Genomic DNA, 7,270 nt, shown 5'->3' with positions numbered 1-7,270 from the left:
TACTAAATCTTACATACACTGCTAATGCTCTATCCTTAGGTATAGAGAATCCTTAGGAGTTAGATGAGTACGAAAAACATTTTCTACTTAGATTCAAGAAACCAGCACACCGTGTTAGCAATAAATTACTCAGGGAGGACAGAGAATCCTGAGATTGTATTCAAAAATTTCTTGTATCATTACATTCTATTAATCCAGCGGCGGGTGATTTACATAAATCTTTGTTTCTCTCCATTTGTTTTGTGCTGCTTGGATAGCACTTGAGTTTTTAAAAGCTTCAAATCTTTTTTGTTTTCTCTTTTCTATATCTCTAAGTGTCTGAAGCATCTTAGACGACTTTAAGGTTTCTTTCTTGTGTAGTTGTTGGAGTATTCTGCGGTCGAACCATTGGAATACTTCATGTATGCTGTTTGCTTTTCTCCTTCCGCCACCATGTTGTGTATGCCTGAAACATGCATTTCGTCACTCGTGCCATATAGTGTGACTTTTCCATCCCTTGAGTGTTCCAAGAACTAGAGTTTCCACATTTTTGAATAAAAAATGGCATATGGTTGTAGAGAATATGTTGCATATCAACAACAAAGAGAGAGTGCATATCAACTAAAAAAACAAAATCATGAACCTTACCATGTAGTGTGTTATGTTGGAATCTGTCCAAGCTATCTTCATGACTCTTTTGAAAGTTTGCAGGTTGTCTTGAAAGTTCTTTTTATCTTGTAGTGTCCAGTTAACTTTGTCACACATTCTGAAAAGAACATCAATTGATCGCCAAACCTCTGCCTTGGCATGCCTTGATTCACTCTCTTGATCTTTCAAGATTTTTCCGTTGTTCGTACTTGATTCTTCTAATGTAGTTAGATTTATATACTTTTCTTGTCTTGGTGCTTTTGTGTTTCTAGCTATGGAGGGGTTTTGATAGAAATCTTCTTGCTTTAACACCTCCAATTGATGGTTTCATTGGTACATCCTTCTCATTGGTTGACTTCTCAGTGTCTTTTAAAATACAAACATTCCCTCCATGTAGTCCCCAATCTCAGAGACAACACCTTTTCCAATGAACAAAGGGCTTCTTTTCTCTCTGGCACCTTCTTTATCTTCCAAGCAAAGACAATGTAGAGAAACACCAATTTCTCAATGATACGGCACAATGCATGAAGGGTACAAATATGTACATTGATGAGAGGAGGAATCTCAAATACAGGGTGAAATTTCTCATCAATCAAATTTCGGTTTGGTGGTCTTCTCCACCACTTAGAGTCTAGCTCTTTTGCAAAATCCATGCAATAAAGATAGGGTGACCTTGCGTTAGCTCCCTTGCTACAATTGAATAAGCACTTGAGTGTCTTGAGGTCACCTGCAAGATGCCACTGAACTTGGAAGTCTCCCTTGACGCTAATGATTCTATTTCCCTTCATCTGTTCGCTGGATCAATTTAGGAATAAGTGTATGATGAAACATCCAAAACAATGTTTCATGATCTTCTTTTTTGACCTGTACAAATAAATAGATGATGTGAACTTTCTTCCTAAACAAGAGAAAAAAAAGTCTGTAGATAAATGCAATATGATTTACCTCAAATGATCCTAGCCACCATATATTTGTTTCAGATTGCACGCTGAAATATTACAGATTATCATCCTTCATGCATTTATTGAGTGCTCTATTCATTAGTGTTACTGTCACTCTTTCTACCTTTTTCATTTTGATAATCTCACATTCATCAATTTTGATGACAAATTGAAGCACACCCCCTGTCTCGTAATAAGTGATGTCATAGAACTCTACCATTCTCTTTTGCAAAAGCTCCATATCTAGGAATATATTGTTGAATTGATTGTATTGAATGCTGCCACTTTCTCCATTGAACTCCTCATCAATGTGGTAGGGTTTACCAATGTATTGCAATACCTCTGCATTCATCTTGTCCCAAAATCTCTAGACCTCTATAGGAGTTGTAAGTAGTTTCCCTTTGATTCCCTTGGCATCAAAATCTCTAGACCTCTATAGGAGTTGTAAGTAGTTTCCCTTTGATTCCCTTGGCATCAAGAACTGAAGATAGTGACTTCTGAATAGCATTGTAACCTCTTCATTGACTCCATTACTATCCAAGCATCTTGTATTTTTGTGGAGACTGCATTACTGACAAATTAAACTATTATATCTCTTTTAACCACCTTGAACTTCTTTTCCTGCAACATTTCCTTTGCCATTCTTGATGTAAGCAAAGGTTTAAATTTCTTTGTTGGATAGATATTCGGATTTCCTTTGCCATTTTTGTGGAGACTGCATTACTACTGACAAATTGTTCTATTATATCTGTGCCATCAGGGAATTCCATCCTCCCACTTTTCACCCATCTCATGTGTCAATTTTGTTTTCTAATTAGTCCTACCATGCTATGCGACATATAAACAAGTTCCTTAATTAGAGACCTTAAACACAATGTTTGTTAAAATAGCCACTTAACAATGATACAACAATGCTAGAAAACAAGGGATTTAATTAAAAATAGATACAATGTTCAAATCTATCCATAGCTAGATCAAGGCTTATTTTATTCCGATGATAATCTAGGATTCGACCTTCCAGTCTCCATAGACTAGGCAATCCCTCTACGGGACCATACACCTCGTCATTGGTAGTAGCCGGAGAGGAATCAAGCCAGCCTATCGCCCTTTTAGGCTCGGTCGCTTTATCCTCCCGCTCCTTGGAGGGATGTCTACGCACTAGGGTGGGCTTATTTACCACACTAACCTGGGTCCACAGAACTAGGTAGCATTCATAACACTCGACCAAACTAGCGAGTTCCAACTTCCCAATGGTAGGAGGGATACCTTGGGCCGACTCCAAGCCTCGCTAACGTCGCCGCCCGGCTACACAAGCATAGGAATGGGGTTAGCATCAAGAGACAGAGAGAAGATGCACATGTACTTTAACTTAAGCAAGATAGCAACACCATTGTTTAACTAAATCATAGGATACAAGAAACCACATTATCTTCTCAAGAAAGTGACAACTTTGCAAGAAATTTGGTAAATTCGAAACAAGGAAAAATAGCACCCTCTTTCTTACTTAATTAATGCTAACATTAAAGATCAATTGGAAAACCTCTTTTTAAACGATTATCATGCTAACCTGGCCATTGGCTCCATGTGTGACTCTCATGGCAAGAGCTTGGACCGTGTCCACGGCATTCTCTCAGGGTCGTTGTTATGCATGCTTCTCGAGGCAGCATTTTAGCATCTTCAAGGAGGAATCATACTATCCACCTTCTTGTAGCTTGTGTCACTACAAACTCAACGCTTTAGTCAAATTGCAAAATTCAGAGTTTGTTTGCTCACTTTATGAGCATAAAACTCACTCGTGGGAACCACCTTCTTTAAGAGCCAAAGTGTGCTTACTTAAGTCTCCGCAAATGGGGGGCAAAAGGTAGAGTGTCCTTAAGCTCGGGGGCAAGGCTGGAAACTAAAGCAGACGGGGGGGGAAGGATAGTTCCCCCTTAAGTCTATTCACACGGGGGGGAAGGATAGTTCCCCCTTAAGTCTATTCACACAAGGGGGAAGAACAGTGTAAGACACCCGCTCAACAAGGCAAGGGCTGGTTGATGGAAGAATTCTACAGAGCCTAATTGGAGTTGGGATGAAAACGGCTATGGGCTGCAAAGAGCTATCAGGTACACTCTCCGCTCAAAGTGTTGGGTGTCGGCCATGGGTGTCAGCCATGGAGGGGTACTGAGGGTTTATATAAGGGCTAGTACAGGTACGAGTGCGAGAAAGAATGGGAAAAAGGACGGTGTGTGGTGAAAGTACACTGGTCTGTGGTTGCATGAGTTTGGGGAAAGTGGTGGTGCCTATATGCGGGCCAAAGGTGGTGTACACATGTACCTTTCGAGCCATTGGTTGCATGGGTGTCGACATGGCAGCCAATGGGGACCATACGCTAGGGTGGCTGGCCTTTAGTCCTTACGCGGCCATTGTATGGGCACTCGAGTATGTGTATGGCATATTTTTAGGATGGGGATCCCTTTTTTGGGACACAGGCCTCGATATATGTGTCGACTATAGGGGTGCAGTCCGTTCGTCAATCGGACACCCGGACATGCATTCATTAAGGTCCAAAGTTTACCATACTTTAACTAAAAATTTACATAGAGACTTATTCCAGTGTCCGTTTTGAATGCTGTAAAATCCTAAATTAGGGTAAAATCGTGTGCAAATTCCGAATTTGGACCTCAAAATTTTAAGATTCCAAGTGGAAATAGCTCAATTATTAAAATTGATGATTTTTACACTATAAAAAGATTATAAATCATCTTTTAACTAGACATATATTATTATTGAAGATGGGTATGTTACACAAGACTACCCTTGCTCACAATGAGGAGAGGAGAAGGAGCCAAGCTTCCCCTCATCAATGGAAGTAGCGACCTATGCTGGTGGCAAGTCCTCGAATGACAAATAAGGTAAGCCTCGAGCACACGGACGAACCTTAACATGGTGCCGCTTGCCAGGGATTAACCCCTAGCTTTGTGTTCTTTCTCTTAATTAGTTTTCAGAGACTATTCCGTTCACTAAAAAAAGGTTGTTTTGCTTAATTTTTGAGCAATTTGTGGTTTTTATTGTGATTTAATTGATTATGAGTGACTCTTTTGCATTCACATACGTGTTTAATTGATTATGAGTGACTCTTTTGCATTCACATACGTGTTTATAAGGTTCAGTTGCATTTATTTCATCAATTTTTGCATTAGGAAGCACATTAGTATTCTCTTTTGTGCATAAATAGAGACATAAAATGACTTAATTTTGCATTTTTTGAGTGGTTTGCATTAGAGTGTTAGCAATAGGTTTAGGTACCCTAATCCAAAAAAAACACAAAAATAAAAAAACCACTTGATATTCACTAATTTCCCGCAACGGATTGGTTTTTCCTTTAAGAGAGTGATTAGTGAACTAAAAGTAAGTTAAAAAAACTCCAAATATTAGCTAAAACGTGTAAGGTTAAGGTTAAGGAGAAAAGAAAAGAAAGCATGCAACCACATGTAAAAGAGACAGAACCCAATCAAGAAGATTTAGTGGATGCACTCTTTAGTTGGAGGGAGGGAAAGATCAAGAACTCCCACACTAAACTTAAATGATTGCAACAACAAATTTCGACACAAGTGCCAAGGTACCACATTGGTTTCTGTGGCAATAAACAGAGATGAAGTACAAAAGGTATCCATTTCTCAACAATGGGTAGAAGGTAAAAATGTTTGATCTTCATGCCATGAAACATGATCATTCATTTCATGTGTATTCAATCATTTTCTAACTACATGATTGAGTGTTTGAGCATGTAAGGAGCATAGGGTATCAACCTTGCATGCACAGAATCAGAAATAGTTCACGTCGTGAAATACTTTAGTCCTTTACGGTGTGAAACGATCAGAAAAAGTTCACATTGTGAGACTCTTAGCACTTCACATCATGAACCACCTTACTGCTTCACGGTGTGAAACGGTCACATTCCCTCTTCCAATCATAGAATGCCTTGTGGCATACTTCATTAAGATAGCTTCCAAGGCCAATGGTTGCTCAATAAAATCATTTTTTTTCTGTTTTGTGCATTCCACTTGTGCGATTTCTTCAACGATTGCTCGTGAATTTCAACTCATCGCTTTTGGATTTCCAAGTGCTCTTCTGCCCCGCATTGCTTGCAACTTCAACTTGAGGTGGGATCTTGTGCTTTAACCTTGTTTTCTTTCTTTTCCTTTCATTCTTTCCTTTGTAAATTGTTAGCACACAAATCGCATGTCATGTTAAATCTTGCAAGCGGTGAAACCGTATTGCAAGTGCTCTATTTTGCGCTATTACTGCATGAGTGCATACGTTTATTTATCATACATATGAAATGTGTATAAAATGATCACTCGTAGAGTGATTGATTTTCCTGTAGACTAGCCACCTGATATTTCACGTCACCTACCTTGCTCCTTAGAAAGAGGCCACACAATCTGACTCTCAAAATGCTGACCAATCAAAGCTTTTAAAGTAAAAAATCCTTCAAGTTTGGACCCTGCTAACAGGGGTCAGGAACCTACTAACTCATGGGTTAGGATCCTACTATCTCACAAGGTCAAGAACCTGCTATCTCATAGGGTCATAACCTGCTATCTCATGGGCTAACCACCTCACATGTTAGGGCATCTCACGTCTTAACCATCTCGTGGGCTAAGCCATCTCACGACTTAACCCTCTCATGCGTTAAGTTGTTTCACGGGCTAAGCCACTTGCTATCTCACGGGTTAAGACCCTGCACTCTCACAGGTTAAGCCACTTCACGGCGGCTTAACCATCTCATGTCTTAACTGTACAGGTTAAGCCACTTCATGGCTTAACCATCTCACGTCTTAACTATCTCATGGGTTAAAACCCTGCTATCTCATGGGTAAAGATCTTGCACTCTCACGGCTTATGCCTTCCTGCCTATATCTTCACATAGTATACACTTTTGTTTATTGCTCACCCCACTAATACCCTTCCCTTCAATATAATACACACACACACACACACACACACACACACACACACACACAATATATTTTTTTTAAAAAAATTTATGAAGAAAAAGGGGACAAGACCACATGCTCTCACCAATCATTATGACTGACTCTTTAATCAATGTTACAAATGTCGATGTGCGACACCACCAAACTGGAAGTCGTAGAGACTCCAACCGTCACACATGTAAGTGCCTTAGGGTCACGAATGGACAGAAAAAGCAGACCATCACGTGGCCCAAAGCTCAGCTATTTGGGACAATATGCATAGATGCTCCATGGCTCCATAATTACTAAGGATGTACAAACTGTACATGGGACGATAGCCATGCAATACCATACCCTAGAATGTTTGTAGATTCTAGAAGACGCAAAAGTCAAGGCAAAGCTAGGGAAGGTGGAGCTAGGACGAATGGCTGCATGCCTTTCCCGCACAATGAACATAGAGTTGTGTGCTGAATATTTAAAGACTTATGAGACAGGCCCACTAAGGGGGACAGGTCACCAAGGTAGATGGTACCACTGAACAGGTCCTCATCTCTAAAGATTTGATCCGTGAGGCCTTGCAGCTACCACCACCAATGAAGATCCATTCTCACAACTTTGAAAATATGCCCTTGGATGCCATGCTTAAGAGAAGATCATACAATTCAAAAACGGGGGGATGAATATGAGAATATACGAGATGAGGTGACAGAGAAAGCTTGCCATGCCATGTCTCTCATTATG

At 40.0% G+C, this 7,270-nt stretch overlaps 1 pseudogene; it reads right to left on the bottom strand.

Annotated features, from left to right (window-relative positions):
• Positions 1–895: 895 nt before the first annotated feature.
• LOC147638424 (uncharacterized) lies at positions 896–1,809 on the bottom strand (annotated as a pseudogene).
• Between the last annotated feature and the right edge of the window lie 5,461 nt (positions 1,810–7,270).

This window comes from Cibotium barometz, chromosome 5 (assembly GCF_041138505.1).
Source record: "Cibotium barometz isolate CiBa-2024 chromosome 5, ASM4113850v1, whole genome shotgun sequence".
NCBI lineage: Eukaryota > Viridiplantae > Streptophyta > Polypodiopsida > Cyatheales > Cibotiaceae > Cibotium > Cibotium barometz.
This window is presented reverse-complemented; position numbering and strand designations above follow the sequence as displayed.